Below are 10792 nucleotides of genomic sequence, written 5' to 3'. Positions count from 1 at the left end.
GCAGATGAACGCGCTGATGGAGCCTAAGGGTTGACTTCGGGTATATTCCACTGGTACCTATCTTTTGAGGTGGGGTCTTTCATTGGACCCAGAGGTCACTAATTGGCTAAACCAGCTAATCAGGAAGCTCTGGAAATCCCATCTTGGCCCTACCCAGTGCAAGGGTTATAGATACTTACTTTTATGTGGGTGGTGGGGATCACGACTTAGGTCCTCATGCAAAACCTAATGCTTGGGGAAAGTGGGGAGGTAGGTGATGTATGGAATGAACTATCTCCCTGGCCCCAAGTTTGCATCTTGTTTGTTTGTTTGGTTGGTTTTTGAGACAGGGTTTCTCTGTGTAGCCCTGGCCACCCTGGAGCTTGCTCTGTAGACCAGGCCGGCATTGAACTCAGAGATTCACCTGTCTCTGCCTCCCATGAAAGGCGTGTGCCAACACTGCCCAGCTCCAACTTTGTATCTTAAACAAACCTTAAGTGAGCAAGTGTGCAAACCCAACTGCGGAATTCCAGTGATTGGATACAGAGGGGCTGAACAGAAAGCTGCTATTTATGATTTTTTTCTTCTTTTTTGCCAAAGGATCATTTTCCTGTAACACACAGGTACAGGCAAATAGTTCATGTTAATGTTTAAATGTTTGACTTAATAAAGGGATGTTTTTAATAAGAAAATTAGAACTATACCAGGCTAGAAGTCAGAAGGAAAGATGACTGCAATTTATTGGGATGGAGGCAGTAAAATATGAAACTTTACCCAGAGGTAATCATGAGCTCCTGGTGCAGCTGTTCCTCTGGAATGTGGGCAGTCTTGCTCTCCTCTAATTCTTATCCATTCCCTAGAGGAGGCAACAGGCAATACCAGCCGTCTTGTAGCGGCCGCTGTAAGACCCTGTGGGATGGGAGTGTAGCGTGAAATAACACCAAAAGGCCTAATTGGACAATCCTGTCTGTGTCCTTGACAGCCAATATCAAAGGACCTTTGCCTATTCCATTGGTCAACAAATATTTAGAGTTTCCATTGTGTGTCAGGTGTGTGGGGGGGGTGAGGCAGAGTGGGGGTGGGGTGGGGGAAGGAGTGGGGGGTGCGGGGGACAGGAAGTTGTACAGACCAGAAATGGAATCTGAACTTTCCAGGAAGCAGGCAAGATTCTGACACTAGCTCACAGTGGACCTCCCATGACTGGCTCAAAGTAGCCCTTGGCCATAGTAGACCTCAGAAGGTAAAACCGGTGTATGGCCAGTCTGCTTCTTTTAATACCCCTCTGTCAGAGTGGCCACGTTCCGTTGACAGAGTGCTGTCCCCACAGGCAGGAAGCCCTTGGTTCAGTCTCCTTTACCACAGACTGAGTATGGCAGTGCACATCTGTAACCTCAGCAATCAGAAGGTAGAGGCAGGAGGGTCAGCAGTTCAATACTATCCTCAGCTACATGCCAAGTTTGAGACTAGCCTAGGATGCAAGAAACCATCTCCAAAACAAACAAATCTCTCCATTCTCCCTAGCTCTTGGTGTTCTTCCTTTCACTTATTCAGATGAAAGACAGGATCTATCAGAAGGAGTAATTGTTAAATTGTTAAGGGTCAACAGAGGGGACTCCTGAGCTGCCCCTAACTAGGTAAATTTGTGTGTTGAACACATAGAAGTGCATGTGTGTGCTGTTGCCGTCACCTGTGCATAGGCATAAGGAAGTCAGAAGTTGACATTGAACGTCTTTTTTTTTTTTAAGATTTATTTATGTATATGTATACAATGTTCTGCCAGAAGAGGGCGCCAGATCTCATTATAGATATTTGTGAGCCACCATGTGGTTGCTGGGAATTGAACTCAGGTCCTCTGGAAGAGCTGCCAGTGCCCTTAACCTCTGAGCCATCTCTCCAGCCCAGCATTGAACGTCTTAATCTATCATTCTGCACCATATTTTTTGAGATAGGGTCTCACTGAAACCAGAGCTTGCCATTCTGGATAAGCTAGCTAGCCGTGAGCCCTGGGGATCCATGTCTCCACCACCCCATCCCCAGTGCTGGAGTCACAGAAGCATACAGCTCTCCTTCTCTTTTACATAGGTACTGGAGACATGAACATGGGTCTTCATGCTTGTATAGCCATCGGATTTCCCGCTGAACCATTTCTCCAAGCCCCTGAATTTCTATACTGGTGGAGTTCCAATTAGTTCACCCATACCCTCTTCTGGTCACGTGTTGTCACGGCCGATGATTATGCACCATCAAAGATTCTCAGCAGATTGTTGGGGTTCCTCACCAGGGGCTCTTGCTCTCAGAACTTCTTTCTTCCAGCGAAACAAGATGTATTCATTGATTCAGAAAACGTGTATCAGCTATATTGTAGACTGTGGTGAGCAGAGGACGCTCTGTGGTGAGCCAAGGAGGCAGAGGGGAAATCGACACACGCTTCAGAGTCTAATGGGGCAGGCGCTGACAGACCCGGAGGAAGCCAAACGAAGCCTTTGAGAGATGCTGTTCAAATGCTAACATGGTCTGAAATCCCGCTGTCACCAAATCACCTGAGTGCATATGCAGACATTATTTTCTGTAAGTAACCCCTTTTTCCTCTTCATTTTCTCCACTTTATTTAAAGAATAAAATCCAAAGTGAAACAAAACAAAACCAGTCTTGTTAACAGAACTATTTCTGCCCCCAGAAAAATTAAATTAAATCAAACAGTGAAGTTCCCAGATGTACTAGTTATTTTTCTCTTGCTGTGATAAATCGCCATGACCAAGGGAATTTATAGAAGGAAGCATCTGTCTGGGCTTCCAGCTCCAGAGGGGTAGGAGTCCATGACCATCACAGCAAGAAAGCAAGGCGGCAGGAAGCAGGAAGTACACCAGAAATTTGTGGCTTTTGAAACCTCAACGTACACCCCCAGCGATACATCTTCCAGCAAGGCCACAACTCCTAAGCCTCCCCAAACAGTACCCAATGGGGGCCAAGTATTCTAATGCCAGAGACTATGGAGAACATCTGTCATTCAAACCACCATGCCCACCTTGACTCAGTCATTAAGAACACTTGTCGGTCTTCAACGGTCAGGAGTTAAGTTCCCCACACCCACATCAGGTGCTCACAGCCATCTGTAACGCCACCTCCAAGGGAATCTGGCCTCTGAGGGCCCCTGCACTCAAGTCCACATACCCACATGCAGACACACGCATATACATATTTGAAAATAAATCTTTCAAAAGAAGTAAAGTTCCCAGCCTTGGGGCTGAGGGTGTCGCTTAGTTCATGTGAGGCTCTAAGTTCCATTCCCAGCACCACAAAACACCAACAAAAAGAAATTCCAGCTGGGCATATCAGCACACACCTTTAATGCCAGTCTGGGAGGCAGAAGCAGGCTCTGTGAGTTTAAGGCCAACTAGGGCTATGTAGTGAGATGCTGTCTCAAGAAAAGAAAACTCCAACCTGCGTGCTGAAAGTTAGTGCAGAAGCAGCGTTGGCACAGGGAACAGCAAAAGTATAGTCAAGAATCTTCCAGAAGTCAGTGTGTGTGTGTGTGTGTGTGTGTGTGTGTGTGTGTGTGTGTGTAGGTGGCATGAGCTGAGTTGAGTAAGGCAGAGGAAGTTGGACAGGGAGACAGAGGTCAGCTTGGACATCAGTCTCAAAGACCAGAGAAGAGAATTTAGACAGCCTTGTTCATGTGGTAAGACATCCTTTTAAGGGGTATTGCAGGAGAATGGTTTCTCATGGAAAACCAACTCATTCTAGAGACTCTAACTATGGGTTGGATGTGGATAAAAGGATAGAGGGGGAGATAAAGTCCAGTGAAGATTCAGTGGTCCGGGTGAGAAATGGCTGTGCCAGGCTGTGGCTGTGCCTAGTTGTATGGCCAGGAGGAAAGCACTGTAATGAGCAGTAAAACCAACAAACAAAACAGACAATAAACATGAATGATTGCCTAACTCATTTGTTAGCAAGGAAATAAAAATGAACACCACAATGAGATATCAATAGGTTGGCTAAGAGTTTGAATTATGGCACTAGCAGAAGTTAGTGAGGATTTAAAGAAACAGTAACTTTTTTTTTCTTGAGACAGGGTTTCTCTGTGTAGCTTTGGAGCCTTTCCTGGAACTCACTCTGTAGACCAGGCTGGCCTTGAACTCACAGAGATCTGCCTGGCTCTGCCTCCTGAGTGCTGGGATTAAAGGCGTGTGCCACCACTACCCAGTCAAGAAACAGTAACTTTTTTAAAAAGATTTTATTTATATGTGTGTGAATATGAGTTCTTGAGAATAAGCTGTGTCTGACTGTGCAGAACAGACAGTAAAAACCTCCTGGAAGGAAATTGCAGAGATGATTGGAATTTTGTAGATTCGGAAGCTAATTGCTTTCTGGGGCTAGTTTTAGCCTTTTGGAACAGCCAGTCCTTGCCCCACTCTGTATCTGAACTAACACCTCGTGATAATAAACTATAACCTCTTAGAAGCTATTAACTTAGTGAAACACTAGCCTCCACAAATCCAAGAGCTAAGCATCTCATCAGATAACATTTTAGGCCTATTTAAAAAAAAAAAAAAAAAAAAAAAAAAACCTTCTGGGTTGGAGATGGCTCAGAGGTTAAGAGCACTGGCTGCTCTCCCAGAGGTCCTGAGTTCAATTCCCAGAAATCACATGGTGGCTCCCAACCATCTATAATGAGATCTGGTGCCCTCTTCTGACCTGCAGGCATACATGCAGACAGAACACTCTATACATAATAAATAAATCCTTAAAAAAAATACATACAAACAACTGTGGTGATATTGTGTTCCCCAAAATATTGTGCACCCCAATAAACTGTTCAGAGAACAGAACAGCCACTACATATAGAGGCCAGAAAATGGTGGCACACACACCTTTAATCCTAGCATTCCAGAGGCAGAGATCCATCTGGATCTCTGTGAGTTCAAGGCCACATTGGAAACATCCAGGCATGATGACTCACACCTTTAATCCCAGGAAGTGATGGCAGAAAGCAGAAAGGTATATAAGGCATGAGGACCAGAAACTAGAGCCTGGTTAAGCTTTTAGGCTTTAGAGCAGCAGTTCAGCTGAGATCCATTTGGAGATGGGGACACAGAGGCTTCCAGTCTGAGGAAACAGGATCAGCTGAGGAACTGGAGAGGTGAGGTGGCTGTGGCTTGTTCTGCCTCTCTGGTCTTCCAGCGTTCACCCCAATACCTGGCACCAGATTTGTTTTTATTAATAAGGCCTTTTAAGGTTCATGCTACAAACAACAGAAACAACAACAACAACAACAACACACACACACACACACACACACACACACACACATACACGTATCTGCCCCTCTGGTGTGCCTACCAGTGCATTTTAAACTTGTCTTGTTTTATGACTTTTTTTTTGTTCTATAAAACTATAAAAACTTCGTGAAACTGCTTCCACATGAGAACATGGAATTTGGAGTATTCTAAATCTGTGTTTCAGGGCCATTGTCACTCAAAATAGCACCAGAATAAGGATCTTTTTTATTCCCTTTAAGACGAGAGGTGTGATTTTCACGTCAACATGTGTCTGGGGGGGGGGGGTATGTGCACAGGAGCACAGGTGCCCATGGAGGCCCCAAGGGAGCACTGGACCCCTAGAACTGGAGTCACAGGTGGTTACGAGCAAGTGAGTGTGGGGAACTCAACCCAGCCAATGCTTTAATGTGGAGCCAACTCTCCAGCCCCAAGAAATAGCAGCTCTTGTTCTATGCATTTCCTGTTCACGCTGGGGATGAGGTTCTCATCCTCTTAGAGGGTGGTCTAACATGCACTACCAGACATTAGATAAGTAAGATGAGTGGTGGTTGATTAGCCACAGATAGCTATTCCCATGGATGTGGATAACCCCGTCACAGTGGACCATACAGGGGCTGGACTCTCAGCCACAGAATAAACAGCTAGGGCTGGTGGCATTCAGACAGCATAATAACAAGAGTCCGGGATGGCACTTGTTTGACTAATCCTGCAGGCTGCCAGGGAACTGAAATCCAGTGCTCAGTGATAAGCAGGAATGTACCTGATACCCTTGACAAGAAAGGTGATCAGCTAGAGGCCTTATCCAAGGGAGCAGACCGGAAGGGAATCTTGCCACAAGCCTTTTGAAGACCCCTGATCGTCTCCAGCTGTCAGGACAGCATGTAATATGGCGCCTTAGTGTTTGGCCTGTATTAGTCATGTTTCTCCATAGAAAAAGAACCAACAGAATGTGTATATATAGAAAAGAAATTTATTTTAAGGAATTGGCTCCCGTGACTGTGGAAGCTAACCCGAAAGCAGTCTCCTGGCAAAACTCCTCTTTGCTGGAGAGGTGGCGGTGTGGGGCTTGTTCTATTAGTACCTTAGCTGACTGGACAAGACCCTCGAGTGTCATGGAGGGCGACTTGATTCCCTCAAATGTGAAGCTCATGTAAAAACCACCCTGAACTGGATGGTTCAGTGGGTCAAGTTCTGTCCCTGTGATTCACATTGGTAGAAGAAAAACAAAACAAAACAATTTTTGCAGGTTTTCCTCTGACTTATGCATGTACAAACAAATAAATAAATAATAAATTTAAAGAAAAAAGAAGCTGGAATGGTGGTTCAGCAGTTGTTTCTGTTTCCCGAAGGACTGGAATCCGTTCTCAGGACCCACAGGACCCACAAATAAATAAATAAATGCAACTACCTGTAACTCCAGCTCCAGGGTATTCAGCATCATCTTCTACTCTCCATGGGTACCTGCACACACATGACACACACACACACACACACACAGGTAAATAAAAATAAATCTTAAAAAATAAATAAATAATCCAGGCATGATGGTGCACGCCTTTAATCCAAGCATTGTGAGGCAGAGGCGGGTGGAACTCTGTGAGTTCCAGGCCACCTTGGTATACATAGCAAGTTCCAGGCCAACTAGTGCTACCCAGTGAGACCCTGCCTCAAAATAAATATATAAATAGAATTATTAAAATGTCCCTTAGAGACTCCCCAGGATGTTTGACCCAATAGCAGAACACTGGCATAACCAGGTGAACATATAAAACGCGCCCCCATGAACACCCACTCTAGTGGTATATGCCTGGAAGCCCAGCACTGGAAAGGCTGGAGCAGGAAAATCTCCAGTTTGAGATTAGCTTGGCATCCAGGGCTACACAGAGAAATGCTGTCTCGAAAGACACCTCAAAATACAAACAAATTTTGCCGGATGTGGTGATAGACTGCAAATATCACAGCACTTGGCAGGTAGAGGCAGGAGGAGGATCAAGGGTTCAAGGGCAGACTGAGACAAATAAATAAAAAGGAAGGGGAGGAAAATAAAAAGAATGATCACAGTGCTTTTGTAAACCGGGAGAGCCGACCCTGGGAAAGATGCATTGGGAAATGTTAGTCAAGTTGAGGCCGCATAACCGTCGCTTAGCCATGATACTCCTGTGCGTAAGCCCTAAAGAAACAGGCTGAAGGCAATTAGGTCCAGAGTAGTATTGCACAAAACAGGCTGCAATCGGAAGACACCCAAACATCTACCAACAGTAAGACAGATAAAACTGCAGAACACTAAACTAGCTGAGAACTAACAAGGTGTAATGGAATGCATCACCTGCATCAACGGTCCCAGCTCTGAGGCAGGCCGCAGCAGGAAGACTGCCTGAGAAACGCAGTGAGACTCTGTGTCTTCCAATTTAACGAGAAGAAACGTAACTGCAAAGTATGCAGAAATGAAAATAAACCGCAGCCACACGCCGTAACCGTTGATTTTATTTTTTAAAGACAGCCGAGCGAGCGAGCGAGCGAGCGAGCGAGGGAGATGGTTCAGTTGGTGAAGTGCTTGCCTTGCAAACAGAGGGCCTGACTTCAGTCCCCAGAAGCCACTTTTAAAAAGATGGGCATGGGGCCAACTGTGGATCGATGGGGTAAAAGAGCTTGCTGCCAAGACTAATGACCTGAGTTTGATCCCTAAGATCCACCTGGCAGAAGAGAATTAACTCCCTCTAGCTGTCTTCAGGACCTAAGTTGGGTTCCCAGCATTTATGTTGGGCAGTTCATCACTACCTGTAGCTCCAGTCCCAGGAGATTCTGGTGAACTCTTCTGATCTCAGCAGGCACCCAAACACACATGGCACATACACGGGGCGCACACACACACACACAGAGAGACAGAGACAGAGACAGAGACAGAGACAGAGAGAGAAACATTTCTTAATTACTTTTTTTTAAAAAAAGTGAAAAAACAATTAAAGAGCAAAACCAGTTGGGGGGACATGCTTCTAATCCTAGCGCTAGGGAGGAAGAGATATGATGACCACAGGGCTCACTAGTCAGCTTAGCTAGGGAGTTCCAGGCTGGCAAGGATGGTTCCTTGGGAACAACATCTGAAGTTGTCCTTTGGCCCTGATGTGTATGTGCACAAAAGCATGTGTCCACCCACACACATGGACACACATGAACATGCATGCACAAAAGTGTAATTTTCAGTGAAAGAAGTACATAGTGCACTCCTCTAATTCCAGCATTCAGAAGTCAGAAACAGGAGGCTTGAGGGGTTGAGGCCAGCCTGCCACATAGGGAGATCCTGTCTCAAAACACTCAAGGGTCAAACCACGTGGGGTGGTGTATGCCTGTACTCCCAGCACATGGGAAGTGAAGAGAATCAGAAGTTCAAGGTCGACCTTGGTTACACAGTCAGTCTGAAGACCAACCAGGGTTATTGAAGACTGTCACAAACACCCAAGGGCTGGAAATGTAACTCAGTGGTGGAGTGCTTGTCTACCACGTAGGCCTAGATTTAATCTCCATCACCACAGAGGGGAAAAGAAAGGAAGGGAGGGAGGGAGCGAAGAAAGAAAGAAAGAAAGAAAGAAAGAAAGAAAGAAAGAAAGAAAGAAAGAAAGAAAGAAAGAAAGAAAGAAAGAAAGAAAGAAAGAAAAAAAGAAGGAAAGAGAGAGAGAGAGAGAGAGGGAGGGGGGGAGGGAGGGAGGGAGGGAGGGAGGGAAGGAAGGGAGGAAGGAAGAAAGAAAAGAAGGAAGAAAGAAGGTATTTGCAATAGCATTAGAATGGTTGGTGTCCTACAGCAGTGGAAATTGTGACTGACAAGGCCAGGCGGTGGTGGTGCACACCTTTAATCCCAGCACTCAGGAGGTAGAGCCAGGCAGATCTCTGTGAGTTCGAGGTCAGCCTGGTCTACAGAGTGAGATCCAGGACAGGCAACAAAAACTACACAGAGAAACCCTGTCTCAAAAAAAACAAACAAAAAAAAAAAAGAAGAAAGAAAGAAAGGAAAGAAAAAAGGAAAAAAAAGAAAGAAAGAAAATAAAAAGAAAGAACTGCTGAATGTCAATAATACCCTGTTTCTTAACCAGAGTGATGGTTCACGGATGTCACCATTATTGTTTTTGATTAAACTGCATGTCTATTCCTATGAATTAACATGAACTTCTGAACTGTATTTCATCATAAATAGTTTTAAATGATAGAAATTTGAAGACTCTAGATAGCCATTGCAACGCATGTTTCATCAGAAAATAAAACTTATTTCTAAGTGATTCCACAAACATGCTTAGTTGCAAAAACAAGTTCATGAGCCAGGCATGGGGGTATACATCTATTAAGCTGAATTGATTGTTGTGTTCTAACACAACTATAGAAAAATAAATAGTACAAAGTATAGTCAGACTTTCTTTGGACTGCTAGCTCTTAAAACTTAAATTAGCCTGTTTATATTAATCTACACTGTGGGACACGTCTAGTTACCTCCCCTTAGTATTGTACAGCCGACTTCCTCCATATCTCACTGGTAAATTCCCTGCCTCTCAGATTCTTCTCCCAGTTCCTCTCTCTCCTGGAAGTCCCACCTACCCTCTCCTGCCTAGTGATTGGCCATTCAGCTCTTTATTAAACTAGCCAGAAGGTGCCTTAGCAAAGACACATCTTCACAGTGTACAAAAAGATTACCTTACAACAACAAAGACCAAATTCACATCTGGATGAACAAGCCAAGCCTGGACCTCTTGACCTAAGAGATGACAACCAGCTGCTGGGACGGACGTTAGACCTAGGAAGGCAGCAAAGACATCAGGTAAGCTGTTGGGCAAGAAGAGTCAACATAAGCAACTGACAAAACCTTCTGGGATCAGCAGGAAGCTAGGGCTAGTTTGTAAATCAACTCAAATTTCATTATGCCTGAGATCAAAAAAAAAAATAATCTGTGATACATCCATACAATGGAATGTTGTATAACTATTGGAAAGAATGAGCTAGAGCTACCTATAATTACTCTGTCAAATTCTCATGATACCTTATTAAATAAGAAACAAAATTATTATGGGAGCTAAAGATATAATTCCATTAGTAGAGTGTCTGTTTAGCATGCATAAAGCCCTGCGTTCAATCCCTAGCACCACATAAACTGGGTGTGGAAGCACAAAACCTATTAAAATCCTAGCACTTGAGAAGTAGAGACAGAAGGAAGGATCAGAAGTTCCAAGTCATCTTATATATCAAGTTTGAGTCCAAGGCTATATGAGACCCTTTCTGAAAAATGGTGAGGGATGGGGAGAAAGGGAGAGAAGGGAAAAAGAAAAAAGAAAAAGGAAGGAAGAAAGGAGCAAATAATAATTATGTGTGTGTTGTTGGCTGTTTTTTATTCTTATTATTCTTTGGGGGTACCTGTCACCCAGCTCCCAAATAAATCACACATGGGGCTTATTCTTACTTATAAATGCCCAGCCTTAGCTTGGCTTGTTTCTTGCCAGTTTTTCTTAACTTTAAATTACCCCATATGCTTTTTGCCTCTGGGCTTTTCCCTTTTC

Source organism: Peromyscus leucopus, chromosome 4 (genome assembly GCF_004664715.2).
Source record: "Peromyscus leucopus breed LL Stock chromosome 4, UCI_PerLeu_2.1, whole genome shotgun sequence".
In the NCBI taxonomy this organism is placed as follows: domain Eukaryota; kingdom Metazoa; phylum Chordata; class Mammalia; order Rodentia; family Cricetidae; genus Peromyscus; species Peromyscus leucopus.
Note: the sequence above shows the minus strand (reverse complement) of the source record.